The sequence below is a fragment of the Acomys minous genome (assembly GCF_964271855.1).
Source record: "Acomys minous genome assembly, chromosome: 17".
Taxonomy (NCBI): Eukaryota; Metazoa; Chordata; class Mammalia; order Rodentia; family Muridae; genus Acomys; species Acomys minous.
Window position 1 is genome coordinate 18,504,599 of NC_140500.1, and position 27,770 is coordinate 18,532,368.

At 50.9% G+C, this 27,770-nt stretch overlaps 1 protein-coding gene across 11 annotated transcripts in view; it reads left to right on the plus strand.

The window, feature by feature from the left end:
- TSPAN9 (tetraspanin 9) overlaps positions 1 to 27,770 on the plus strand; it is a 184,295-nt gene that overhangs the window by 38,668 nt on the left and 117,857 nt on the right. For 4 of the 11 annotated variants that reach the window (XM_084766302.1, XM_084766304.1, XM_084766308.1 and 1 more), the window contains one exon: positions 21,168 to 21,269. The exons of 3 other annotated variants lie outside the window; for them this stretch is intronic. The gene's annotated coding sequence lies outside the window, so the exon portion shown is untranslated. Of the gene's footprint in view, positions 1 to 1,926; positions 2,113 to 21,167; positions 21,270 to 27,770 lie in introns of all 11 variants that reach the window. 4 more of the 11 variants (XM_084766303.1, XM_084766307.1, XM_084766306.1 and 1 more) reach the window with 2 other exon arrangements.

A 27,770-nucleotide genomic window follows, 5' to 3' on the forward strand; every position in this document is an offset into this window, starting at 1 on the left:
CACTTATCACTGGCTCTCTTCTAGGTTATGGCTCAGCTCCTAGGACCTTGTCAAGTGAGATTTCCTGTAGGAAGGGTGAAAGTTTGGGGTGGGTCTTCCTAAAGTCTCTTTTCTGCTCTGCTGAGTTAATTGTCGTCACTTACCAAGCACCAAGAGGCCTCATGAAACTCGGGGCAGCCCTGATCCCATTACTTCCTCCCAACACTGGGCTATCCCCCCACCTGGCTCCACCCCGCCCTGCAACCCTCATATAACCATGAAAACCAAGCTGGCTGTGAGTCCACTGTGTAGTCAAAGATGACCTTGAACTCCTGGTCTTCCTGCTTTCTGTCTCCCAGGTGCTGAGTTAGAGGTGTATGTGCCCCCATGCCCAGCCCTGGAGGCTAAGATTTTGAATTTCATGGATCTCACATAGCCATGCATATAGTCAGGGCCCAGTGGTGCTGTTCTGTATCAGAGCTCAAACCCCAACACAGGAGAGAGTTATACACACCTATGGTCACCCTGAGCCTGCTTTCTTGTGGGGAGCAACCTGTCAGACTTGAACCTTAGATCCTACTCAGACCCTCAGGCCCTGGTTTTCCTGATCATTTATTATTTGTTTGTTTTGGAAATAAGACCTCAATGTATAGCCCTGCCTGACATAGACCAGGCTGGCCTTGAACTCTTGGAGTTTCACTTGCCTCTGCCACTGGTGCTGGATCATTTGGTCTTTACAGTCTCAGGATGTGCCTACACTGGCCTCATTGGTTTCTGTTACCAAACTGTCTCCCGCAGACACTTGCTAAAGACCTTCTTCGAAGGATGTCAAATAAAGTGCGCTCTGGGGGGACACAGAAATTAGAGAGAGGATACAGTCGGGGCTCTCTGACTTGAGGCCATGGCCCACCTTCTTCTGTTCTTTGAGCTGGTTCTGAATCCCGGAGGGGAAGGGGCCTTTATCTATACAATCGATGTCAAGTCTGTAGATAAGGAAGTTGGGATGAACCCTCCTTTAGAGAACAGAACGGCTGAATGTGCTGTGGCATTGGGGTAGTGGCCACCTGCTCAGGTGCTAGTCCATGTAGGGATGCCTTTCCTGAATTAACGTAGTCTCACAGTTGTGTCTATTCCCTGTTTTCATGTTCCTTTGCCCTGACTTACCAGCTGGCATCATCTGGGAGACGCCACCTCTCTGCTCTTAGGAGAGTCCCCAAATGCCCGTTGTGTTTTGCCTCAGAAATATGGAGGCAGGAAATGGAGTTGTCTGTTCAGGATGGATGCCTGGGGCTGGTCCACGGTCTCTAGGAGACAGGCAGGCAGTGGGCTGGGCATCTAAACAGGGAAGGGCCCTGGTGGGGGGGGGGCGCGGGGAGGGGCGCCCTGAGGAGGTTGAGGTTTCCTGTGTTTGGTGTGTTGGTCAGTCCAGCTGTTTCCTGCTGATAGAGTGGGCGGACAAAGGCATAGTGACTCACCTCTGGTGTCCCTGTGAACAATGGCAGCTTTGCCCAGAGTCAAGCGGGAGAGTGCTGTCATTCTAGTCACCTGCTTGACCCTGCTGGGAGGAGCCAGTGGCATCTTGAACCACTTCCCTGCTGGCTCATGGTACTCCAGAGTGTGGCCTGGCGAGTGGCTTCTTTCTCGTTTGCTGTGGCCTGTCCTCAGCCTTCTGTGCACAGCTCCTGGACTCCACGCTGACCAGCTGCCCGCTTGCCAGACTGGCCATGTTTCTGTCCTCCCTTGCCCTGGGGCTGAAGTTCAGGGTTTGGCACAAGCGTCATGGTTTGAGTCCCTGCAGGCATTTGGGGCTGGATAAGCGTCAGGTGTGTGAGACAGCTGTATGAGCCCTTAATCCCCTCCAGTGGCAGAGGATTAGACAATTTTTTGGTGGTTTCATTGTCTATTACAATTTTTTGAAACAGCTATCATTTATTTTGTGACTTCTAGGTTCTTCTCACAGTGACTAAGCACCTCCACACACTAGCTCGCTCACTGATCTTTCCAGTAACTCCAGAGAGAGGCGTCATCACTGTCACCTCACAGACTAGGACTCTAAAGTATGAGAGGGTGTGGAACTGGGCCCAAGGTCCCAGATCTTTCTCACGTCAGAGTCCTGTGACAAGTGACTCTCCGGTAAGGACAGGGATATTAAAAGCTGCAAAGAAGGTGGTTGCACATCTGCCATGCAAGCTACTTGGGAGGCCGAGGCAGGAGGATTTCCACAAGGTCGAGGCTAGCCTAGTCTACGTAGTGAATTCTAGGACAGCTAAAGCTATATAATGAGGCTGTGTCTCAGCTCCTCCCCGGGGGTGGGGGGGCAGAGAGAGAGAGGGAGACATGGATGGAGGGAGGGAGGGAGAGAGAGAGAGAGAGAGAGAGACAGAGAGAGAGAGAGAGAGACAGAGAGAGAGAGAGACAGAGAGAGAGAGAGAAAGAGACAGAGAGAAAAAGAAAGAAAGTTTAAAAGCAGCTGCTGATGACATGCCTGCCGTCCCAGCTACTTGGGAGCCTGAGGTAGGATTGCTTGAGCCCAGGAATTTGCAGTCAGACTGGGCAGCAGAACACTGTGACCCTGTCTCTTAAAAAAGAAAACGGGGCTGGAGAGATGGCTCAGTGGTTAAGTACACTTGTTGCTTCTGCACAGGACCTGGGTTCAGTTCCCGGCACTCACAGGGTGGCCCAAAAATATCTGTAACCCCAGTTCTCAGGCATCTGAAACTGTGGTTTGACTCCCACGAGCATGCACATGACACACATAGCATATAGACAGGCAGGAAGCATTCATATACGTAAGTTTTTTTTAAAAAATTAATTAAACAGTGCTTTGGGAACTGTTGGTGGAAGATGAAAGGGTTGAATGGGAACTTACGGAGGTGAGCAGGGCTGGTCTCTGCCCAAGTTCGCAGCAAGGTGGACCAAGCAGCTAAGCGTTAACTGTTGGCAGAAGTGGTGGTGTGACCAGGGCTCACAAAGGAGCTCCCAGAGTGTGAGGTGCGTGTTTCCTGGCAGAAGTGGGAACTGCTTAGCAACAGGACTGATCCAGATGTGAGGCTGATCTTTGCTGGCCCATGCAGAGAACAATGCCATGTATGTGGAGGGCTGCACAGGTGTAGCACTGCTTGTTAATTTTATTGCAGTTATTTGGCAGCTTGTATCCGGAGTCTTAGAAATGTCCATTCACAATTCCATGGGTTGGAATTTATCCCAAAGAGTTTTATATATATTCAGTGAGGCATCATTTGCAACAGCAGAAAGCTCTAAGCCTACAAAGTATCCAACAATAGAAAACGTATGTTTTATAAGCTACACTTAGATAGAAGTAAGAAGTTAGGGGTGAGAAACACACACACACACATACACACACACACACACACACACACACACACACACACACACACACACACACACACAGAATAAGTGAATATAATTAAAAGAAAAAGACATGCTGGTAACTGTTCCACAGCCAGGTTCCTGTGGATAATAATAATGCACTCTGTATTTTAAAAAGCTACAAGGAAGAACCTTGAATGGCTTCATCATAAAGAGATGAAAAGTACTTGAGAAGCTGGAAACATTTAGTTGGTGTGAACATCACATGACACACACATCTATGCCATGTGATAGCTCATCAGTATGGACAGTCGTTGTTTTTAATCTGTCATTTAAGAAATACATTTAGATTTGGTTTAGTGTCTTAGGCCTATAAAGTCCCCACTCAGGAAAGTAGGCATGAGGATTTGGAATTTAAGGCCAGCCTAGGATAGATAGTTCCAGACTAGCATAGGCTAAACTACCGTAAGAACAAAGAGAAATTTTATATGTTTTAGGATACCTTCGTGTGAGGAGCTGCTGTATAGCCTTTCAGAGAGATCATGTCTTCCAAAACAACATAACTGAGTATGGTGATATTTATCTGTAATCCTAGCACTATGAAGACTGAGGCAGGAGGCTAGTGAATTCCAGGCTAGCCTGTGCTACGTAGCAAAACCCTGTTCCAAAGGAACATCCTCCCTTCCATGGTTCAAAACATGCTTCTAAAAAAACAAGTGAATACTGGAAGAGAAAGCTCTTTATGCTATAAAGGCTGTCTTTATTTTTAAGGTTTGTTTATATGAGTGTTTTGCCTGCATGTATGTTTGTGCATCATGTGCATGCAGTTCCTACAGAAGCCAGAAGAGGGCATCATACTGCCTTGGAACTGGAATTACAGACAGTTGTCAGCTACCATGTGGGGTACTAGGAATCAAACCTGTGTCCTCCACAGAGAAGTCAGTGAGTGCTCTTAACCTCTGAGCCTTTTTTCTAGCCCCACACTACTTTTTTTTAAAGCAAAGGACAGTGCTAGTGATGGCTAGTGGGTCTTAGTGGTTTCTCCTTTCTCTCCTCTGTCACATGCTTTCTGAAGCTTCTCTAGTGAGTCACAGCAGCAGAGAAAGGGGAGGTGGCTGGGCCCTGAGGGCGCTGCACCCCTGCTCTGTAGAGCTGCCCCCTGAAGCCAGGCCAAGCGCTCTGACAGGGTGGCGGGGTGAATTCAGGGAGACCACTCCTGCCTCTCAGCTCCATTCTTTCCCTCACACACACAGTCTTCCCTTTGCTTTTCTCCCTTAATTGGATATAAATGTATGACTGAGGGATGATTTTTTAAAAAATGTATTGTTGTCATTGGCTGCGTTTCCTGAGCACCGTGACAAGAGAGCCATTTTAGATTTCTCACTCTGAAGAAACCCTAATTTAAGCTCCATTCTACTCACGTGATTGTGATTGATTTTTCTCTCAGTAGTTCAGATGGTTTTCGTCAGGGAGAAGACTTTCCTACCGCTGCCTTAAATGGCCTCTGAAAGCCCAAGTTGAAGTGATGGCTTGCTTGTTGCCAGGTCCTATTGGGCAGGACCCCCAGCTGCCTGGCTCTCCCAGGAGATGGGAAGAGGGGGGAAGGGGAGTTTTGCAGTTTTGTGGCTATGAGTCAGGTTGAAGGTGATTCTCAAGTGAGTTTAGAGCATTTGGGATCCTTACCCCAAAAGAGCCTTGCTAGGGTTGAGGGTGTGTGTGTGGATCAGGACTGGCACTGTCAGAGGGACTTAATTAATGGCCCGGCACTTGGCCTCTGACAGCTCAGAGGTTAAGAGCACTTAGTGACAGCTCTTCCAGAGGATGCAGGCTCTCCTCTCAGCACCAACCTGGTAGCTGACTTTGGTGGCATTGTTCACTCCTAATGGTGCTGGGTGAAACTAACGCCTTGAGAATGCTAGGCAAGCCGGAGCTATACTCGGTGTGCAAAGAAAGTGGCCACTGCCCTGAGCGCCCCATCTCCATCTACAGGAAGGCGCAGTCAGTTCAGAGAATCGCTTGAGCCCAGGAGTCTGCAGCCAGGCCAGGCAGCCTAGGAAGACTCTGTCTCATAAAAACAATCAAGTCAGTTAACCACCTGCGGTAGTTCAGACAGTAGGTTTGGGATCAAAGGCCCAGAGTCGGGGCCTTGCCATTGTGCCGACAGGGACTTGTTCACGTAGCCTCTGGGAGCCTCGCTTCCCTCTCTGTAAAATGGGAATCCTGCTGAAACAAAACTGTATAGGGGTGATGGCGCGGGTTAAATGTACAAGTGTATACAAGTGCTCACAAAATGAGCGGTGCGCATCTTGCGGCTATTAAATGCAACTGCCGATTTTAGAGGAGAGGCCCTTTCCACTTGCTCTGAGCCAGGGATATGGCTGAATCCGAAGTCTCCGGGAATCTGCATCCCCAGCCACATTCTCTGCCCCAGATCAGCCTTTAGGCTCTCCGCCCTCATTTTGGATGCAGGCTGAGCTCACCTAGTTTCTGAGATATTTGAACTCAGTGGGGAATAGCCTTTCAGAACGCACACAGCCGGTTTCCCCATGGCTTTTAAGGAGGCCTCCAGCCCAACACCAACCCTACATTGTCTCACGAAGAATGTCCCAGCCTCCTAGTGACTCCCCCATCCCTGCTGGACGGACCACTTTGTTCCACAGAGCGTGAAGCAGATGTAGCATTTAAAGTCCATCAGGCCACCAGCACCATATGTATTTGCTTTTAACAGTTATTGTGGTACCTAAAATGTATCATTTAAATAAATTGCAAGTCTTCCGTTGAGTGGGCCCGACATATTCACACTGTTATATCACCACCATCCGGTCTCTGGGCTGTTTCCATCTTCCCAGGCGGAAACTCTGTGTCCATTGAACACAAACTTGCACCTGCCCTTCCTGGTTCCTTGTAATCATTTTTACTACGCCCTCTCTCTAAAGTTTCACTATTCTAGATATTTTATACAAGTGGAATCTTTTACTGACTGACCTTCTGTGGGTAGATTTTTTTCCCCGCCCACTCACCATAATGCCTTCAAAGCTTATCCAAGTTGTAGCTTGTATCAGAACATATCCTTTTGCTAATGAGTAATATTTCACGGTGTGCCTCTGCCACATCTTGTTTACCCGTCATCCATAAATGATCACTAGATTGTTTTTCACCTATTGTCCATTTTCCCCTTCCCCCACATATTTTAAAATTAAATAACCATCATCCTCAGTCCAAGTCACCCCAGGGGCCCTCCAGTGCATGTGTGTAATTGCTATGTAATTGAAACGATGGGCTCAGGTCCTAAGAACCATGGTTGTTCACAGGTGTGTTCCTGAGCGCTGCAGCCATGTATCCATTTCCCTTATGGGCTGGAAATGATCTTTATTAATTTGTCCCAAGTTCCCAGGGGTCTGTTTTAGGAAGCAGTAACGGGTCTTGGTTAAGGCTGTGGATTCTGAGGTCAGACCACATGGCCTTGTGCTGACCCTGCCACCTATTAGCTTGGCATCGCACTTGCTGCTTAACTCTGGGGCGCTGTCTGTTGGGATGGTGTTGGTGGGGATGGGGTAAGTACCTTGAAGTTTAAATGAGATAGATGCTCTGTGTATCAGAGGCAGCACAGCATCTGATGCATTATTAAACATTATTTTAAGATAAAATTAAAGTGTTTGTTTGCGACAGAATTTCACTGCGTAGGTCAGGCCCACATGAAATTTACTATGAGGCCTGGGTTGGCTTTGAGCTCACGATGTACCTGGTTCAGCCTTTCAAAGCTTAATATTTATTCATTAATATTCACACATATGTGTGTGTACACACATGCTTGTCATAGGGTACATGTGGAAGTGTCAGTGGACAACTTTGTGGAATTGATTTTGCCCTTTTACCACGTGGGTCTCATGGATGTAACTCAGGTTTCCAATTTTGGTGCCAGATACCTTTATTCCTGGAGCCATTTTGCCCAGCCCTGCATCAGCTTCCAGGTGTGTGTCTCCCTGCCAGGGCCAGACCTCCACATCTTACTTGAATTTGGCGAGTTTGCTTGGGAGGAGTGGCTGAAGAGTAAGGTGAAGCGGCCTCTTCCTCGACTGGCATTCCCCGGAGACAGGAAAGAGCAGCGGTGGGAGCGAGGTAGAAGAAGCCCTGCTCACTGTGGTCCCCCCAGTACTTTCTCCTTCCGTCTCTTCCCCTGCTGGGTCAGCCCTTCTCAGATGTCTTCTCTTGTCCCTTTTCTTGCACAGACCCCTGCCTAGTACGATGAACTTGGCATTGGGGGAGGCATCTGGAAGCTTCCTTCAGGGCAGCGCTGGTGAGATGGCAAGAGGGTTGCTTTTGTTTCCGGGGGTCACTCAGAGTTCCACGAACCATTCACCCAGTGATCAGTCCCGCTTCATTGTGGGACCCGGAGCCTCTGCCCAGCAAAGAAGCAGGCGGCGGTTTCTCCCTAAATCCCGTAGAGCTGGTGAGAACAGAAGCGTCTCTGTTTTAGTCTCTATTTGACTACAATTTTCCAAATATTTATCATCTCCTCTCATCCTCCTTGCTGACATCAGCTTCTAGCTCTAGCCTCCTGGTTGTGTTGGGACCAGGGGCTGTCTCTGTTGCTCAAGCCCAGGAGATTTTCTAGGTGTGGCTGAAGCTGAAGGAAGTTACGAGGAAGAGTAGGGTGAGAATACGCACGGTGAGACCTCTCAGCCTCCATGCTCAGGGCCAGCCCATGTACAGGGCAAAGCAGACACCCTTGCGTGTGACCTTGAGCAGGCTTCTTTTACCCTCTGTGTCCACACCCTGGTGGATGGGATGGGGTTAATAATGACTTGCCCAGTGGAGATGTGAGGAGGCACCGAGGGAATCTGTAAAGTGCTTAGCGTAGCGTCTGGCACACTGAGGATGCGCTAAAAATGCAAGCTCCTTCTATTTTTATTGGCGAGTTTTATTTCTGCTGTTTCCAGCCTTGCTTCTTACACCTTCTCCTGCCTGGTAACCCTGACGCTGTTAGCATCCCAGTGCCCTTGAACTCCGGCCCCTGTTCCCCCACTAAACCCACTCCTGGCACAGGTTCTCATAAGGTAGCCATGCCAGATTTCAAGGGTCAGACCTCCAAGGTCACTGGGATATTGACACTTGCTGTGTGGCATCCTCTCCTGCCTTTGCTTCCTTGCCTGCTCTCCCCACACGCCATACACCTGCTGAGGTTCTCAATTCGGGTCTTTGTAACTTCCTCTACCTTGAGGGAGGAGAGGAAGTGGAGGTTTATGGAGCCTCTTCTTGTGCCAGGAGCTTTTGGACATAATTCATTATTTCATGGGTTACCTCTGTGGACCCTCAAGGTCCACGGCATGAGTTACGTTTTTTTGCAGTGGAAGAAATGGAGGCGCTCCAATAGCAACTAAATAGCCTAGGGTCACATGCAGATTGCACTGCAGGACTTGGCTAAGCCTGTGCTGTTCCCAACTCCCAGTGCTGGCCATTGGCGATGACAAAGAGGGGAGAGGGGACTCCCTAGCATGCAGAACAGCTTCTCAGCTGTTCTGTGTCCTGGCTGTAGGGGACCGAGTAAGCGCTTTAGCTTTGTTACCGGCAGTTACACACACTAGCGGTACCTCCCTCCCGGGGCTGCTGTGCATTCCAGGAGGGAAACTCTGAGGCTGGTAAGCTTTGGCAAAGCACATGTGTGGGCATAGCAAATGTGCGTGAATGCCAGCCATGCTGGATGCTGTGCTCAACATCTTGGCTTCTCTGACTCTGGGGTGTCTCACCCTCTGATCAGCGCTGGCAAGGCCTGCCGCTGCCTGATAACAGGGCTCTCTGCCCAGAGTCTCCTAGGTTTTAGACGTTTATTAATTTTTTAACGTGGCAAAAGGCATAAAACGTAGACTGTACCAGTGTGACCATTTCAGTGTTGTTGTTGTTGTTAATTTAGTTTTTGAGATAGAGTTTCAGATAGCCCAGGCTGGCATCTAACTTGCTGTGTAGCCAAGGAGGATCTGCCTCCCAAACGCTGGGATTACATGCCTGTGCCACCACTTTGTGCTCCCACTATGACCCTTTAAAGGGGTGCAGTTCAGTCCTTAGCATACTCACTGGGTTGTGAAATGATCCTGCCGCCGTGCTCAACTTTTTCATCACCCCCCCAGCTCTTAACTATTGTCGGCCGGTCCTCCTTCCCCTCAACTACTGGCAGCTACCAATCTGCTCTGTCCCTTCTGGATACATGTCCGTAGCACAGTGCAGCATGCGGTCCCTTGCATCTAGCTTTCTTCAGTTAGGTAACTTCTGGGTCTGTCCAGATAGAAAGAGCGTAGGCATGCGCCTCTGTTCTTCTATGGCTGCGTAATATTCCCTCATATGTGCGCACAGCATTGTGTTGATAGATTCGTCTGGCTTGCTTCCCCCCTGTGACTTGTAAGGAGAGCTCCTGTGAACCTTCGTGTACAAGTGTTTGTGTGGGTGCCTGGTTTTGATTCTGTGGGGGGTATGTACAAGGAGGGGGAATGGCTGGATTATATGTAAAACTTCCTGGTCTGCTCAGCAAGAGGTAGCCAGACTGCTTCCACAGTGGCTGTGTCGTCCTGGCTCCCACCAGCAGTGTGAGAGGATTCCAGTTTCTCCACATCCTTGCCAGCACTGGTTACTGTGCTTCTTCCTTCCTTCCTTCCTTCCTTCCTTCCCTTCCTTCCTTCCTTCCTTCCTTCCTTCCTTCCTTCCTTCCTTCCTTCCTTCCTTCTTTCTTTCTTTCTTTCTTTCTTTCTTTCTTTCTTTCTTTCTTTCTTTCTTTCTCTTTTATTAAGGTGGCCCTAGGTGTGAGGCAGAGGTTCACTGCGGCGGCTTCTGCTTCCCCGATGACTAACGACTCAGAGCCATCTCCTGTGGTTTTAGTATTCTTGCCTTCTCCTGACCCAGTTCTGTGTCTGTTCCCCCAGTCCACTTACACCTCTCCAAACTGGCTCCCAGCTCCTGGGGGGGACTCCAGCGAGCCAAGCCGGGGCAGGCAGCCCGCCCGAGTTGGGCATCCCACTTCTGGCTGCTGGGAACGCTACTTTGTCTTGTTAGGGCTCTTCTGGCTGGGCAGGGCCCTCCACTGGCACCTCAGCTGCTCTTCAGATTCCTCTTCATTATCCCACTGGCTGCAGGGCATCCTTGTCCTGCCATCCGTTTGGTGGCTACTCCTTCTATGCAGGTTGTGGCGAGGACCGAGCACCTTCTCCTCCCCTTCAGGGCAGGGATAGCTCCACCAGGTTGTTGCTGGCTTCTGCCTGGAGGCCCCTGTCCCTCAGAAGGATTGTCCCGAGAGGCCCAGGAAGAGCCTCACTTCCCGGAGCCAGCAGCTTTGTTTCCTCTGAGTTTCCTAAAGTGCTTTCACTGTTCTCTCCCTCATCACTCGTCACTGTGTATGATGTTGGGTCCCCACACTTCATAGGTTTATGGTTTCAGGCCTATTTCTGACCACGGAGTCAAAGCTGCTGCTCCCCCACCCCCCCCACCCCACCAAAGGAATCCTAGGCAGGGTAAGCAGGTGGAAGAAGTATTTTGGGGGTCTGAAGGTTTATCCAGAAGCCCCTTCACCATCTGCTTATGATAGACTCTACCCACTATGGTCTCCTCCTCTGAGGCCTGTCCCCACTCTACCCTCTAGACTTAGCTGCCTCAACAGGCACCATCCACCAGGGTAGGTTTGAGACAGTGATACCAAGTACTCAGTTTACTTAATCAGTGACTTGGTTATTACATGAAAATTTCCCTGCTATAAAAGATACGAGGCTTGGTGTGGTGGCGCTTGCCTTTAATCCCAGCACTTGGGAGGCAGGGGCAGGTGGATTGCTGTGAATTCAAGGCTAGCCTGGTCTACAAAAGTGAGTGCAGGACAGCCAGGACGGTTACACAGAGAAACTCTGTCTCAAAACAACCTTAGAAAAAGGAAAGAAAGAAAATAAGAAGATATGATAGTGCTGAGGCAAAATGTGAGCGCCTCCATGGCCTGTGTAGCCCCCAACCACAGTGCCCTTCCGTGGGAAATCAGGCATAAAACTGGGTGGGGATTGAGGATCCATTTAGATCTTTGCCTCTCATCCCAACTCTAGAAAAACCCATTTGACAGTATTTGGTCGGGGGTGAGGTGGGGTTGGAGGGCAGTGTGAGAATAAGTTGTGGGAGACACGAGGAGGCTAAAGCGAGGGTCACCTGCTGAGCACCTACCGTGCTTGAGGCCAGCCACCACCCTGGTCAGTTCCTGGCAGGACATTCCCTGGCTCCACAGTATAGAACTGTCCTGGGTCTCAGTTCCTCAGCTACCAGTGGCATTAGGTCTGCCATTGTGAGCGGCGATCCCTGGAGCAGCTCCCAGAAGGTGTCACATGAGGGTGGCCGCCCTGACCTTGTTGGGGGTCAAGCTCCAGGCAAGTGCTTTCCTTCTTGCCCGAGCCAGCATTGACCTTGACTCTCCATCCCCCAGGCTGTGGCTAAAACAGAGCTAAACAAGTCACAGTGTTAAAAATAGCTTCACCCCTCACTTACATGTTCAGTGTGCTGCTTCAGCGGAGTGGATGGGTGATGGCTGGACACCACCTCCCGAGTTACCCAGTTATTGACATTGTACATAAGTTAAGCGTGTAGATACATTGGCCTCAAAGGGACCCATGTAATGACCCTTTGTTGTACAAATGGGGGCCTTCTAAGGTTTTACGGGAGGAAGGAACTTGCCAGGCATGTGACACAGACATTTAGGCGTCAACCAAAGCCTGAACTCAGGTCAGACTATGTCTGTCCTGCCACTTGGATGGGCAAGGCAGCCGAAGGTTCCTGAGGGCCTACCATCTCTCTCTCTCTCTCTCGGGATAGCTGCTTGAGAGTGCAAGGTTGCTCAGGTTTCAAGGCCCACAGGCAAGCTGGCAGACAGATAGAAGGAGGAGGCCTTGCAACACTGGCAGCTAGCTTTTTTGAGTCCTCGGGGCTTCCAAGGTGGGAAGTGGGAAGCGTAGGTGTCTCTGAGGTCCAGGCTGGACTGTGAGGCCAGCTGCCTAGCCGTAGGGTGACCACTAGTGCTGATGAAGAAGAGATGGGTGTGTGAGCCAGTGATTGGGGCCCAGGGTGGGGGAAGAATGGGGGGGGGCGTGATGTGCAGTGTGGAAGAGACAGCCATGCTGGCACAGGCGGGGGGAGGGGGCCGCAGCACGAAGATAAGTGTGACAGCCTGGGGGCCGCCAGGCTATGCTGAATGACAAGAAGGACAGCTGCAAGGCACCAGCGGAGGGGAGGAGGAAAGGCCACCCAGGACAGTAACCTTGATCGGGACAGACATCTTGCTCTACTGCTGTTTCAGGTCACATCTGTCCTTTCTCCTAGAAGCCCTCGGATGGAGAGCCAGAAGACACTGTGTTTTGTGCAGGTGTTGCACTTTCTTTGTCGCACACCTGTGACTCCTGCCTAGGTTCTACGTCACCTGGTGGTCGCCTAGTCCTAGTCCAGGCTCGTTGGGGAAGTGGATATGGTCACTGAACATCTTGGTGGCCTGTGTGGTAGCCTCTGTGTGGTGCCTGTTTTTCCATGTGCTGGCCACTAGATGGTAGCAGGAAACCTCTTGGTTTCCCCAGCAGGTTGTATTAGTCAATCTAGCTCTGCCAGCCTCTGCCTCTGTCTCACTGGCCTGTCACTCGAATGGCTTTGGGACTCAAATCCCACTTGCCACAGGTTCAGGGATGGTTCTGAGGCAGGGCTGGGTGGGATGAAGCCACAGCAGCCTCTTTTGAGAAGTGGCTGACTCAGTGCACTGCCCCAGGTTCAGGGGTGGCCTTTGAGCACCCTATACGTGGCCAAGCCCTTTGGAGGGAGCTGCTGCTGTCAAGCGCATATGCCAGCTGTGCTTTCAGGGCTGTATGGGAGCCAGAAGCAGGGAACAGGGTTTCTGAGGAAGTCTCCCCGCTCCCCGAAGACCTCAGCTTGGCACCCTGTGTGGATGGTGGAAGGTGCTCCTCGTGGAAGGAAGAGAAAGGTCGTGTATAAGGTGGGGCTAGCCTGGGAAGAGCAGCAGTCTAAGGCCAGGGACATGATCTCCAGCAACAGGGACACACAGCGATAGCAAACTCCCAGGAAGCTCAGCCTGAATCCAGAAGTGGACAGGCTCTGCTCCCAGCAGCTCCTGGGTGTGCAGCACTGTATCCCGCTGCCCACGGCTGGCCGTAGTCACACATAGCTTTAGATCCTAGCCTGGCCCTACAGGGTGGCAAGCCACGCGCCGCCATCTCAGCTTCATCCTTAAGTACTCTGAGCCTCGGTCCTGTGTCTGTAGGTTTTTTTGTTTCTTGTTTTCCTGGCTTCAGGGGCTCGTTGTGTCTTTTCCGTAGTTTGTGTTCAGGACTGGGATGTCCTCCTGAGACCCGTGAGGCTCAAAGAGGTCAAGGGCATGTTCAAAATTTCCAAGGTAAGCTGCTGAGCTGCGCATGACAGGGTTGGTGGGTGAAAGAGCAATCCTCACCCGGATGTCAGAGATGGGGACACATCTGTTGCTACCCCCCACCTACTACCTCCAAACATCCTACCAGTCTGTATCCCAACCTGGAGGCTGGCGTGGGACCCCAGGTGGAGCAACCAGGCGGTCCCAGCTACCAGAACTTTCCTCTGGTCAGTGGTGCTGTGAAGGCATTTGGCAGAGGAGGACAGTGTGTGCTGGAGTGCCCTTTTGCAGGTCTAACTGGCCTCTTAAGCTAGTGTTGCCACCCCAGGCCTATCTGTGGTAGTGTCTCTGCCTGGGACCCCTTTCCAGGTGGCCTCCCCAAGTGGCATTGTCCATGCCGGCTTCTCCATAGACACTCCCTGCTGTCGTCCACAGGCTTTGTACTGGTGCCTATGTCCACCCCAGGCTCGCCTGCAACATGGGGCTCAGGGGAGCACCCCCTCCCCCGTGCGTTGCCATTTCAAAGGCTGCTGCTTTCCTCCCAGCCAGCCAGCTTGGCTGCGTTAGGCCTACTTCCAAGGCTCCAACATCCTGCTTGGCTTGTGTCCCCCCAACTCCAGCTGCAGCTTCCCTGTTGTGCTTCTGGCAGAAGGCATGCTGGGGTGGGGGCGGGGCTCCTTCCCCTTGGCCTCTCTCCTCCCTATTACATCAGCTTACAGCCAAATACCCCTGGGGTCTGGTAAGGGAGGGTTTTTCATTAATTTTTTTTTTTCCAATGGAAATAATTTCCACCACTTGTCAGAGGGATTTCTGCATGCATCTCTTTAGGGGGGTTGACTTCCTCCCCCCTTTCCTTTCCAGCCTCGGGTAGCTTTGTTTCCTTAGCTGAGCTGTGTTGCTGAGGAGGGTGGTTTGGGTCACTGGCTGTGTGACTTCCAGGATGGCTCTTGCCTTCTCTTGGCCTCTTGGCCCTTTCATCTATCCTGTGGTGGTGGTGACGGGCAGTGCTTGGTGGGTCTTTGGCTTCTGGCTTTGGAACGGGATTAGCCCTTGTGCAGGGGTCCAGTGCAGCAAGAGGCCTTGGAGGTGGGCACACCTGTGATGCGACACAGCCTGATGCCCACTGTGCTCAGGAGGCTGTGAAGTCTAGGGCCTGGCGAGAACGAGCAGGGTCTGTCTGGCTGGTTCTCGCTGGCCATGTCAGGGATCCCTGCGTGGGAAGAACCCCTTTGCCTCAGCTGTAGCCAAGGTGCCTCCTCTTAACCTCTCCACTCAGTTTCTTTCTTTCTCTGCCTCTCTTTCCCCCACCCTGCTCCCCATGCCCCTGCCCTGGTTGATGGCTTTGAGCCACCAGCCCCAAAGACACGGAGGTCCTGGTCCCTGCCCTGCCTTTCTGCTCTGCTCTAAGCTCACTTTGCCTCAGATCCAGGCCTGGCTGTTGGTGACCCGAGACAGGGAGCCCTTCTCGGTACTTAGGCACAGAGTTTAGCCCACCCCCTCCCTCCTGCCCAGGGCCCACATCTGGCCAAGGGCTCAGTTTTCCCAGCTGTAAATTGCCTCCCGCTGCCCCCTGGCATCTTCTCAGGTTTCAGCTTCATGGTCCTTTTTCTTTTTGCAGGGCATGGGGGTGGGGGTGGAGGTAGGGGTGGGGGTGGGGGAGTGTCTAGGGGAAAGAAGGCTCAGAACATTGCTCTCCCCCCTACCCCCACCCCCGCCTCCATATGTCTGAGGTTGAGGAGAGTAGTCTTTGCCCAAGTGTTGGGTGAGCAGTGACCTGCTTAAGTTAGATTTCTCCTTTCTTAGCACTCCCCCAAGAGGTGTCCCTCTACTGTGTGTGTGTGTGTGGGGGGGGCTTGGGGTGACTTGGAGATGGTGGCTGTCTTCCCACCTCTGTTCTCCCTCCTGCTCATTCTTGGTGTAGGTCTTAACCGTTAACTGTAGGGATCATCCTGACTCCCTGAACCCCTCAGGTGGCTTCTCTCACCTCTCACAACTGATGAATCTCTGACTCCTGCAGGTGACCTGTGGACCATAGGTCATACCCTGTCTCTATAGGTGCCAGCTGGTTGGCTGGCCAGGTCCTTGCTGCAGAACTTGCCCCTGCATCACCATGGCTCTTGGTTGTTGTCTTTCTCCTCCTCCTCCTCTTCCTCCTTTTCTCCTCCTGTTTTTCAAGGCAGGGTTTCTCTTTAACAGCCCTGGCTATCCTGGACTCACTTTGTAAACCAGGCTGGCCTCGAACTCACAGAGATCCACCTGTCTCTGCCTCCCGAGTGCTAGGATCAAAGGCGTGCGCCACCAGGCTCTCTTAGTTCTTCTTACACGGGGAATACCTGTTTATTTGGGTCATAGAAGGGTAGGCATGTCAGGGCAGCCACCAGCACTGCCTGGAGGTGGATGTCATGAAGTGACCATGGCAGTGTCCTGGCATGGACGATGGCTGTGGCACTGCGGGTTGGTGTTTTCTGGGGCAGCTCTGGATTAGCCTTGGTTTTAGGTGTCTGGCACCTACTGAACTCTCTGGGGATGCTGTTGAAACCGAGGGTGTGTCTTGTGGAACAGGATACAGGACAGTGAAGCTGTTGAGAAAATCTTTAGGGTTATAAGTGGTAAAAAAATGTGTTGTCCTAGGCTTTGGGAGGGAAAAACCCAGGGGAAAAAAAGCCTACCTCTTGCCTAGATGGGCTGAGAAAGTGCCACCTCTGCCATTCATTCCAAGTCACAGGAACAGTCCCTGAAGGTAGGAAGGGCTTCTGAGGAGACAGTGTTGGCATTTTAGGATATTGAGGACTTTCACAATGAAGGGCCAGAGTCAGTTTTGGAACTACTTGTGTGTGTGTGTGGGGGGGCAGTGGAGCATCCTAAATGAAGAAGGCATGTAACTGGCCTGCAAATGAAAAGAATGTTCTGGAATTTATGGTGAGAGACCCCCCCCCTGCACCCATGGAGGTTTTGGGGTGGAGTGTAGCAGGACCTAGAGCAAGTCTTCATGTCAAGCTAGTAGATGTAGTTTTGGGGTTTCGTGTATAAGGGCTCAAGGACGTACTGGGTCCCAGGCAAAGGACAGGGAAGAATGGCCAAGTGTTGTGGACCAGTAGAGATGTGAAGTCTGTGATAGGAAGTTAAACAGAAGCTGGGTCATTTGGAAGGTTTGGCAAAGCGGCTTGTGTGGCATAAAGGCCTGGTGCTGTGAAGACTGGCATAGGCTGGTGGGAAGTGATGGGATGTGCTAGGTTAATAGAGGCCAGAGGAGTCTCTGCTAGAGGTCAGAGGGTACCGTGGGATTCAGTGGCATTTGGGGTTCTGACCAGAGGAATGGGCGGGATTTTGTGTTATCCAAGGTGCCCCCATGCTTCGGAATACTCTGCCAGCTCTCAAATATCCTGCCGTGAGGGAGTTTAAAAACAGACAACTTCCGGGCGTGGTGGCGCACGCCTTTAATCCCAGCACTCGGCAGGTGGATCACTGTGAGTTTGAGGCCAGCCTGGTCTACAATGTGAGTTCAGGACAACCAAGGCTACACAGAGAAACCCTGTCTTGAAAAATCAAAACAAATAAAACCAAAAGCAACCAACCAACCAAACAAACAAACAAAAAAACAGACAACCAAACCCAAAACCCCTCTCCTGTTCACTTTAAACTAGCTTCTTAGTGCTCAGACCTCTGTAGTCCTCTGAGCCTTGGGTGCCCACAGGGGCATCTGAATGATTGCCAGCCCCTCTGCTTAGCACATCTTCAATGGCTTTTCCAGGTGGTCCCCTCCACTTCCAGCGTGGTACTGATGGATGGGTGTTCTGCTCACTTCCGCGTTTTCAGGATGCCGTGTGTCTTGGTGCTGTTCCCCTCCCCCTGCCTTTTCTTCTGTGCTGTTTACTTCCACTCATCTCCCCAGGGCTACCAGGACCAGGACCCCCGTGTCCTTGTGGAAGCCTGGTGTGACCCCATCACCCATGGCCTCTCATTTACTTCTGGCTTTCATGATGGTGGTGGTGGCCAGCTGCTCTGTTTTGAGTAGAGGCAGGCCTGTGGGATTTGGTGTGGTGTCTGAGTGGTTGTGCAGCACAGGTTAGTGGTCTGGATGCACCTTCTGGATCGGGTCCCTCATCTGCAGCTCCAGCCTGGCCTCCACTATGCCCTGGGGTCTCGCTTCCTTTCTCTTTTGTGGGAGCAGTGCCTCACTGGAAGAAGCTACTGCCTTGAGAAGGCCCAACCTTGAGTGGGCAGCAGCTTAAGGCTGAGGCCGAGCTGTGCCACCCCGCTCAGAAGGAGACCTGTGACAGCGACTAGGAGACCTCATGGCTTCTCTCTTTGGAATTTGTAGGACTCTGGTTTCCCACTTTCCCTACCTGGCTGGTACATGAATAACAGGGTTTGGTGCTCATGGCTTTCCTGTGGGGAAGCTCCTAGGATAACCCCTGACATGCGTGTCTTTTGAATTGAGACAGCTGCACGTAGGTGAGACCCTTCCACTTTCAGTTAGCCAAGCTTGAGAGCCATCATCTGCCTGCTGTTGCTGGGTTGGTGCAGCCCTGGCTGCAGGGGTGAGGGGTGGGGGTGGGGATGGGCATGGGGAGGCTGGTTGGGCGTAGAGGGGGCCAGCCTTGGCTGTGTCTGTTCTCTCCCTTGCCCAGATCGTTCTTTCATACCGTACCACACACCACAGTCTCCCCTCTTGGTGGTGGTGGTGGTGGTGGTGGTGGTGTTCTCTCTCCTGGGCTCCAGTCCTGCTTTCAGGCAACCCGACAGGGTTCAGGCTGCTTCCCTCTGTGCAAGCCACTCCCGCCCTCTTCCCCCTCCCCTTCCTGAGAGGGCATGAAGCTGTTCCCAGGCTGGTCCTAGCCGTAGGACAAAAGGGCTGTGGGTTGAAAGGTGATATATAAATGTAAGGTGATGATTATTTATTTGACAGGGACAGCTGCCTGTGGTGAGGAGTGTAATCTAGTAATCCTTGTGTGAAAATCGGATCCGTGCCTCAGCAAGTTGCCTGAAAGAGCAAAAAAGACCATTTTCCCTCTCCCCACCCCATCCGCACCAACCATGCCCACTTCCAAAGTTCCCACGCTCTTGTTGTCTGGCAGAGCGTCTGCAGATGCATGTAGCATGCATATGTATGCTTATATTATGCATCCTGCTGCATGTGTATGGCATCCATGTGGCACATACTCTATGCACCTTTCTTCTTTTGGTTGTAGTTAACACTTTATCAAGAGAGGCAGGAGGATAGCTGTGAGTTTGAGGCCAGCCTGATCTACAAAGCAAGTACAGGATAATCAAGGCTACACAGAGAAATCCTGTCTCAAAAAACCAATCAATCAATCAATAAATCAATCAATAAAAAAAAAACACTTTATCAAGGCTTCTGAAGCTTTCCCACCATAACCTATTTCTGCCAGGGAAATTTTTACATGATCCTGGGCATATAGTATGTAAATCAAGCATTTACTGACAATGAATGTTAAATTTATTTAAAGATGATTTTTAATATACATATTTTATCATTTATTAAAGACAATAGCAAATTTGCATACTAATGAGTTGGATGAGCTTTTGTGTTTTTCCATAAAGAGTTACATCGTGGCGGAATATTTGATGCTGCGAGACACAGAGATCCTCATTGTTTTTCAGAGATGATCGATATTTGGATTTAATGATCGTCAGTGCTGAGAATGCTGCCTCACACAGATACGTAGCATGAAACCCGCAGAAGTCTGTTGAGACCTATTTGAGAAGTTGTTGGAAATGCTAAACCAAAAATCACAATTTTATACAACACTTAAAGCAGCAACTCCAAGAATAATTTTTAAAAGCCAAACATGCTTAGTGCAACACAATTCAGAGATATGCTAATTTGATACTTAGGCACTGAGGAGTGACAGTAGGAAAACATGCAAAGTCTTTGTTTTCTGTAATTAAACTATTATGTTTCTGTAGGAGCGCACGGTGTTGTACGTATGTGCGAACACTGCGGCTCACAGCATTCAGGGGTCTTGGCTCTTAGCAGAGATGCTGCAGGCTGTGTTCATTGGTGTCCTGTGGTGTGGCAGGTCACGTTGCGTGTCCAGTGTTCAGATCCAAGGCTGCAGGGAAGTCCCATGATGCACCTGGAGTGAGCTCCACCAGAATCACCTTTGTAATGGATCCATTACAAATTTCAGTTTGAATTAATTTTTGGACATTGTGAATTTATAATGTCTTTCCAGCCCCTGTAATGTTCATTTGTGTGTGGGGTTCAGTCACAGCCCGCTGTTTAAGAAGCCTGACTTTCTATGATTTTGAAAGCCAGCGTGTTAAGAGTGCAGTATTACTAACTAACCCTATGCCTGATTTGAACTTCTCTTCACACAGACATCCTTCTTTGCTCAAGATTGCACATTGTGTTCAGTTGTTGGGTCTTTCTCAGTCCCCGCCTGCCTCAGTTCCTCAGGTTTTCTTTGTCTCCGTGACTTTGGAAGACTGAAAGGCCTGGTCAGCACCCTAGATGCTGTCATTCTGTGTGTGTCTCGCTTTCTCATGAAGAGATTGAAATCATACATTTGGTGCACAACCCCTCGACAGTGACACTGCCCTCCTCAGAGTACAGTATCAGGGGGCCACGAGGCCCGTGTTTTTACTGATGATGTCACCCTTGATCACAAGGAGGAGGCGATGCCACCCGGTGCCTGCACTTGTAGAGCTATAATTTTTTTTTTCTCTGAAATTAATAAGTGTTTGCAGGAGCAGATACTTCTGACACTAGACAAACACCCAGCTGTGCCTTGGACTTTCACCCACTAATTTTAGCTAATCCGTCAACTGTGTTGCCTGCTACAGTGGTGTTTGTATAAATGTAATTTTCTGTTTACTTCATTGTTCTGCATTTATTAATTGTAATTCTGGAAGGAACTGTCCTCTACCACTTATTTATTTATTCACTTAGTTATTCTTATCATTACAGACTCATAAATATATAACACAATAAAAAGCATGGACAAGTGATACATAATAAATACAACATTTATTCTCCGGATTCTAGGTGAATAGTTGCCTATTTTGTTCCAGTTGCTCTTGCTATAGTCATTGAGACATCGTTCACTTGGCGCCTGTGACCTTTTGAACCAATGCTGCTCCTATTGTTTTATTTTTAAAGCATTGCTTACGTTCAGGCATTGCAGAGGAAAACTCTAGATTCATGCCCTATCCCTGGAACCTGTTATGCTGTAAGGATCCTGGTTTCTGTTGGAGACCAGTGTTTACAAACCTGGATTTGGTCATTGCTCTTAAAAAGCCCTGGCTCCTGTTGGAGAATGGCGTTTAGAAAGCAGGATGCAAACCCGACCTTGCTTAGTGACGCCAGGGTCTCACTGCTTCCAGAGCTCCCAGGAGAACAGAGCCTGGAGACACATGGCTGCCAGCAAGGCCATGCGTGCATCTCTGTTTATTTCTATTTATATTGTTAAAATTGTGAGTTTGTGCTGATTTTTAATTGCTTTTAATTTGGCAGCTTTGCAGCTGGCGAGAACTTGGGCTATCAGATCCAAGCTGTCCCCTCACTGAGGAGAGTGACTGAGGGGGAATCCAGTTCAGGTGATCCAGGCGGTCAGAGGTAGGTTTGGGGCTGGAGCTTGGGGTTCCGGATACCTCATGTACTAGTTACTTTTGTCTTGCTGTGACAAAACACCATGGCCAACGCAGCCCACAGAAGGAAGGGTTTATTTTGTGCTTATGGTTGCACAGGGATAAGAGTCCATCACGCTCAGAAGTGTGCTAACAGGCAGGCATGGTGGCTGGAGTGGCCGGGAGAGCTCACATCTCAAAACGCAAGCAGAGACAGAAAATGTGACATGGTGCAAGATTTTAAACTCTCAAAACCTGCTTCCAGTGACATAGTTCCTCTAGCAAGGCCACACCCACACCAGGGCCAGCAACTGGGGACCAAGTATTCCAATGCCTGAGAATCTGGGGCAACGTGTTACTCAAATCAACCACACCTGACGTCTTTTGATAGTGCCCTCTGTTTGCATCAATATCTACTTGGAGCCTGGGTGTGCGTTCTAATTTGGAATAACGGTCTTTAGAGACAAAATCAAGCTGAAAGGAGATCCTGTAGGGTTGGTTATATTGGATTAGCTGATGAGTAGTATTCATCTAAGAGAGAAAGTTAGACACTGACGTGCAGGGAGAATGCCATTTGATGACAGAGGCAAAGAGGATTTGTCTGCCAAGGACTGCCAGCTACATCCCCATCTGAAAGAACTAGGAAGGAGGCTCTCTGGGCAGTTTCACAGAGGCCTGGCTCTGCAGACATCTTGGCTGTTTAGCTTCTAAAACTGTGAGGCGTGAATTCTGTTGTTTAAGGTGTTAGGTGTTGAAGGGTCTGACGGAGCATCCGATGGTATATTGCTTGTCCATCCCTTGCAGATAGAAATTCACTCACTGTCAAAAGATGTCGGGTGCGGAGGTTTGAGTAACAAGTCCCCCATATTTTCTGGCGTTTGAATACTTGGATGGCAAGATCCCCAGGCCTCTCAGTCACTATGCTCTGTGAAGTTCCACACCCCTGCGTGACCTGGGCTATGCTCTGTGTGATTCTGCATTTGGGCCAAATGAGGATACTAAAGGCTTGGAATTTGAACAGTCCCTTCTGATGGTCCTCACCCTCTTCCCTTGTCCCCAAACCTCAGCACTGCACCCTGTGTCCTTTGCCTTGCACAGCTTGAGGGCACCTTCTAGCAGCGCTGGCTCCTTGTTTGACATAGCTAGTTCATTCCTAAGGTTCTCTTTGTGCCCTTCTCATGAGCACAGGCAGCCTGGGGTGTGCGTGGGTGTGTTGGTTCACTCTGCTCAGGATCTCTGGTCACACTGGCCGTGCTCCGGGCTCTCCTGCGGTGACTGCCCTGGCCTCTAGGCTGAGTGTGGCTCTGGGCTCTCCTGTGGTGACTGCCCTAGCTCCTCCTTCCTAGTTGCCTTTGCCCGCCATTGCCCCCCTGGCAGCTCTGTCATTTGGGAAGTGGCCGTTTTATGTCGTACAGATTTGATTGAGTACTTCTCTAAGAATAGGGGAGATGTTTCACTTGAATTGGTAAGTGTTGTCTTTATACTGGGGAGGAGGGGCCAGAGGAACACCCACATCAGCATATCTTGTGGCCTTTGGGTAGAAAATTCTAAGCTGTGTAAGAGGAAGTTGAGATCCTTTAAAAAAAAAGCTGCTGTCTTACTACCTTGTATCCCAATAGCACGTTCACAGCAAGGGCAGGCAGGGTAGGGACCAGGTGTCTGTGGCTTCCCAGCAGGCCTCTGCCAAGATCATCCTGCCTGGCTCTTTGCTCATTTCTCTGTCCAGATGGCTGGGGGAAGGCATGGCTGGCATCAGCTAAGGTGATGTATGACCAACTGGGGCCAGAGCAGAAAGGGCCCAGACCATTAGGGGGGTCAGGCTGCGAAATCGGAAATTAAAGGCTGGAGCCATGGCCAGCAGGCCCTCCCCCTGGTGTGGTATTCTGAGATCACCTGCAGTGGGCTGCGTTACCTAGGGTACATGGGAGGGAAGGCTTGTTGGCAGGCCTTGGAGACAGATGGCTGCCGGCTCCCCGCCCAGTCTAGCAGTGAACCTTTGGGCACTCAAGTCCTACAACCACCTCCACTCTGAAGCCACATTTCCTACCCTCCCACCCCCCCACTTGCTAGCCAGGTCCCCTCTTGGATCTCAATCTTGTCATCTTCAAAGTAAGAGCTTTGGATGAGAAGATGTCTCAGTGTCTCCTACCCTTGCCATTGCCTAGATTATGATCTGTAGTCATAATCAGATCAGAGCTGTGGCTAATAGTTAGGGGGCAGGCCAAGGGGCCAAGTGATAGGCTAGAGCCCGCTGGGGAAGGACAGGCTCTCTGCGGTGACTCCTCCCCTCAGGGAGCAAAGGTAAGGGAGGTCCCAAGGAAATGGGGGTCTTTGAAAAGGCAGAAGAAAGGACTTTTTCCTTGTCTCTTGTCCTTGGTTTTGTCTTTCCATCCATCACCTGTCTCTCTCCCCCTTCCCCCTTCCCCCCTCGCTGCCCCATTTACAGGTGCTAATTAAGTGCCTACTGTGTTGGGAGCACAGCTGTGAGGAAGACAGCCTTAGACAAACCGCTGCACACATAAATAATAACAACCAGAGTCAAGAGTTCAAGAGCCTCTGTACCGCCCCGTGCCTTGGTCTTTGCTTTCCTCTACTCTCTTCCGTCCTCCCTCCTTGTCCTCCATGGGGTGCGGTTCAGGGGCCTTTCCATACCTCCTCAAGGCTGGGATTCTGGACTGTTGTTGGCCAGAAAGGCAAACTGTGCCTGCCCCTGATGCTTCTCTGTTGTGGGACCACTGGAGGAGGAGTGGTGATGCCCGTGTGCTTTATCAGAGGCCACATGGCTTCTGAAGGTGTGACGCCCTGTTGGCTTGAAGCTAGACATTTCTTCATTTGCATCCTGGTACTATCTCCCACAAGTCACCCTCCCTCCTTTGAGCCTCAGTTTCTGGGTCTGGACAAAGGGCTTTACCGCACTTGTTCCATTTTGGGAGCATCATGTAATGGAAGGGATCTTGTGATGCCTTGAATATGGCAGGTGCTTTCTCTTCCTTCTCTTTCTTTCCCTTCTGCGTGGGTTGTGGATCTGGGCTGGAGGTAGGAGAAAGCCAGGAACTATGCAGTTCCCACTCCAGCCCAAAGCCACGCAGGGCGTGGATGGAGCATTGCCCGGCAGCAGAAGGTGGTACCCGGACAAGATGCAGACCTTGAGCTAGGAAAGGCCGGGAGTCTGCCAGGGGTTAGAGAGAATGTCAGGCATCCTGTGCATCCCAAAAATGAAGTGCGATGTGACAGCTGCCTGCTGTGTCCTGCTGGGTGTGGGAGCCAGAGAGACCCTTAGTGAAGAGGATGGTTGATGGGCCTGCAGGACTCTGAACGCTGGCGATCTCTCTCTCTCTCTCCTTCAGATCTGCCACTGGCTCCTTCTCACTGTGTCCTCTTCCAAGTTCAGTGCGGGCTGTGTTTGACTTTTCTGCCCCCATGGAGAGCATCTGTGCCACGCCTGTAGCAACCTTCCTCTGTTCTGCGTGCTCTCTGGCATGTTGTGAGCACTTACAGTGCATATAGTGTTCCTGAAGCGCCGGCTTTCTTCTTACATTTCATTTACTTTTGGTTAATAAAGTGTAAATGTAATTGGCCACCTGCTTCATCCTCCATGGCAGTGCTACCACGCACTGACCCACCTGTGGTGTGAGGCGCCTTCACACCACATTCAGGGACGTGGGACGTGTATTCATCACTAGAGTGTACACATGGTGTCCTATTCAGGATGATAAAGGGGGCCCTCGGTCTGATTAGACACACTTGGAGGCTGAGTGTAGGCTTGGCCCCGGAGCATTGTAACGAGTGTCTCTCTTGTGTGGGAGACACTGATGAGACAGGCAGGCCATTACAAGGGGGACTCCTTAGAAGAAAGGCCTTCCGGGCACTTGCCTCTGTGGTCATGACTGTATGAATTTATAGGATCAGAGGAAACAAACCCAAGTTCAGAGCAGTCATTCAACAAATGTGGAAACTGAGGCCCACCATATAGTGGGCACTAGCATACCATCCTTTTGATTTCTGGGGCTGCTCCACGGCCAGCCTTTCTTGATACCAGGGGACCTGGAAACTGAAGCCACAGAGGGGCACTGATACTTGGTTCTAAGTCTGTAAAGATTCCCAAGTTTGATTTGTGGCAGAACCATGTCTCCTGACCCTCAGGCCACCATCCACTCATACCGCAAGGCTGTTGCATTGCCATCTGCCTTCTTGTCTGCAGGCGAGGGTCCTGGTTTTTCTCCTCCATGGCCTAGGGTTCACTGGTGAGTAGAAGGGCTATGGGGGTGGAGGGTGGGGGTGTTGAGGGAGAAGGTGGGCGCTGCAGGATGTATGAGAGGGCAAGGTCTCTCATAGGGCTGCTGCTCCAGGCTCGTAGGCATATAGCTTACTCCCAAGTGGCCTTGTTCTTCTGTGGAATCCACAGACACCTGCCTGCCTGTGAAGGACCAGGAGGGATTGAGGAGCAGGGTCAAAATGAAGTCGAGTGCTCACATTCCACCCTTAAGAAGCTGTGTACAGAGGAGAAACCCTAGTTTCTCTTTCCTTCCCAGTGCTGGCTTGGCTGGGACTCTGCCCAGCCTGGCGAGGGGGGGGGCCCTCCCTCCCTCCCTCCCTCCCTCCATCCAGCTGTTGTGCACCCCAGCCCCTCCTCCTCTGCTGCAGCTGTCCTGGCTCCATCAATCTCAGCCAAGGCTTGGGCTGGGGTAGGGGGAGGGAGGAGGCCAGGAGAAGAGGGGCCTCTTGCATGTGTCTGGCTGAGGTAACTGGCTCCCGCTTCTAGGGGGATGTGTCTCCAGAAGGAGGAAGCATCAGGGGGTTTCTGCCCTAGGCTCTTGGGTAGATCATGGGGTGTGGGTTGCTCGGCTTTCAGCTTCATAGCATCTGTTTTTCTGGAAGGTCAGCTCTCTTCTTGAAAGAAAATGTGCTAGATAACTTCTTCCTTCATCTTCTGGCTCTTTAGGGCTTGGCACACATAGTGTTGCTGTATTATCATGAATGTATGAATGAACGGGTTGGTGAGGAAAGGCCTGAGGCCTTTCTTCTTCCTGGCCCACTGGCCTAAGTGTGTGTGCAGGTCAGACTTAGGCGAGTGGCCTGCAGGACAGGGACATTTTGTCCCAGCCTTGCATGGGGTCGGAAAGAGGCCTGATTGGGCATCACCATTGTCTGTGTGTCTGGTCCTGTTGTATTTCCTGAAACCTTGTCCTTAAAGACTCTAAGGATCTTGCATTCTCCCTGAACTCAAGGGTAAGACGAAAAGAGGAGAGAAAGAACTCTTTGCTGGCCAGACCTCACCGTGTCTACCCTCAGTGTTGGGGACAATGTGGCCATTGGTACCACTCCCACAGCTAGCAGCACCCTGTGGAAGAGGTTGACCTAAGGCCTCTGGAAGAAAGGCTCCGTGTAGGGGAGGCTTTGTTTGTTTGTTTGCTTGTTTGTTTGTTTCTCTTTCTTAGTTTTACCTAGTCCAAATGCAGGATTGAACGACTGTCAGCCAAGGAATAGACATCAGTAATTCCAGGTCTGGCTCTGAGTTGGAGACATCTGGGAAGCTTGTCAATAATTCAGATTCCTGGGCCCCTGTCCCAGATCCTCTGAGCCTGCACCCTGCATCTTGAAAACCTGCGCCGATGATTTCCATGCAGAGACATTTTTGGGCTGGGCCAGCCGTCCCACCTTCCAGGAGGAACCTCCAGGGAAGTAGATTTTCATGAGAGTGTGCACTGAAACGCGCCACCTTCTGAGGAGCCGTTGTTCGCTGAGCCATTGTGCACGCATTCTGTACTTCGACACTGTCATTGGTGTTCTAGATACAGCTCAGGCCAGAGGCTACAGGCAGCGTGAGTGACTACATGGTCTAGTTGTGAGACAAGTTAAAATATGGTGTGAGAGGTGGGCCGCTGGGGACCCACACTGGGCTAGTGTGTTTCGCTGGTTCTTACCGAGGGACAGGAGATTTCCAGGGCGACAGACTTGACCAATGGCACCAGGGAGTTTTGTTTGTTTGCTGTTTTGTTTTGTTCTTTAAGGGAAGCAAAGAAGTGTTTACTTTGGGATAAGTGGCCACAGAACTCCAGGTGGCAGGTGGAGGTGGCAGGCGGACCCGGCGTTGGTCTTGGTTTCTGCCGTGTGACTGCCAGTCATTTCTTGAGACCCCAGTTCTTGCCAGTTGTGTGAGGCATCCAGACTGCTGGCCCATGCTAGCTGCTCAGTGAACACTAGCTTCTCTTCCCCCCGTCTTACTGGGTCTTTTTGATGAGGATAGTATGTGTTTGGAGTTCTCAGGCTTGCTGAGCCCTTCTTAGCCGGGGGTGGTCAAGTTAGTTAATTCCCACATACAGGCAGACTCTGTGGGCCAAGTTCTAGGCACTGCAGGAGAGAGGGGGTGGGTACTACCCTTTCACTACCCCAGGCTCCTTCCGGCCTTTGGGGACCCTGCCCTCTGCTGTGTGTGCCCTTTAACTCAATATTCCCTGCACAGCCCCGGACACATTGCCGGAGTGCTCAG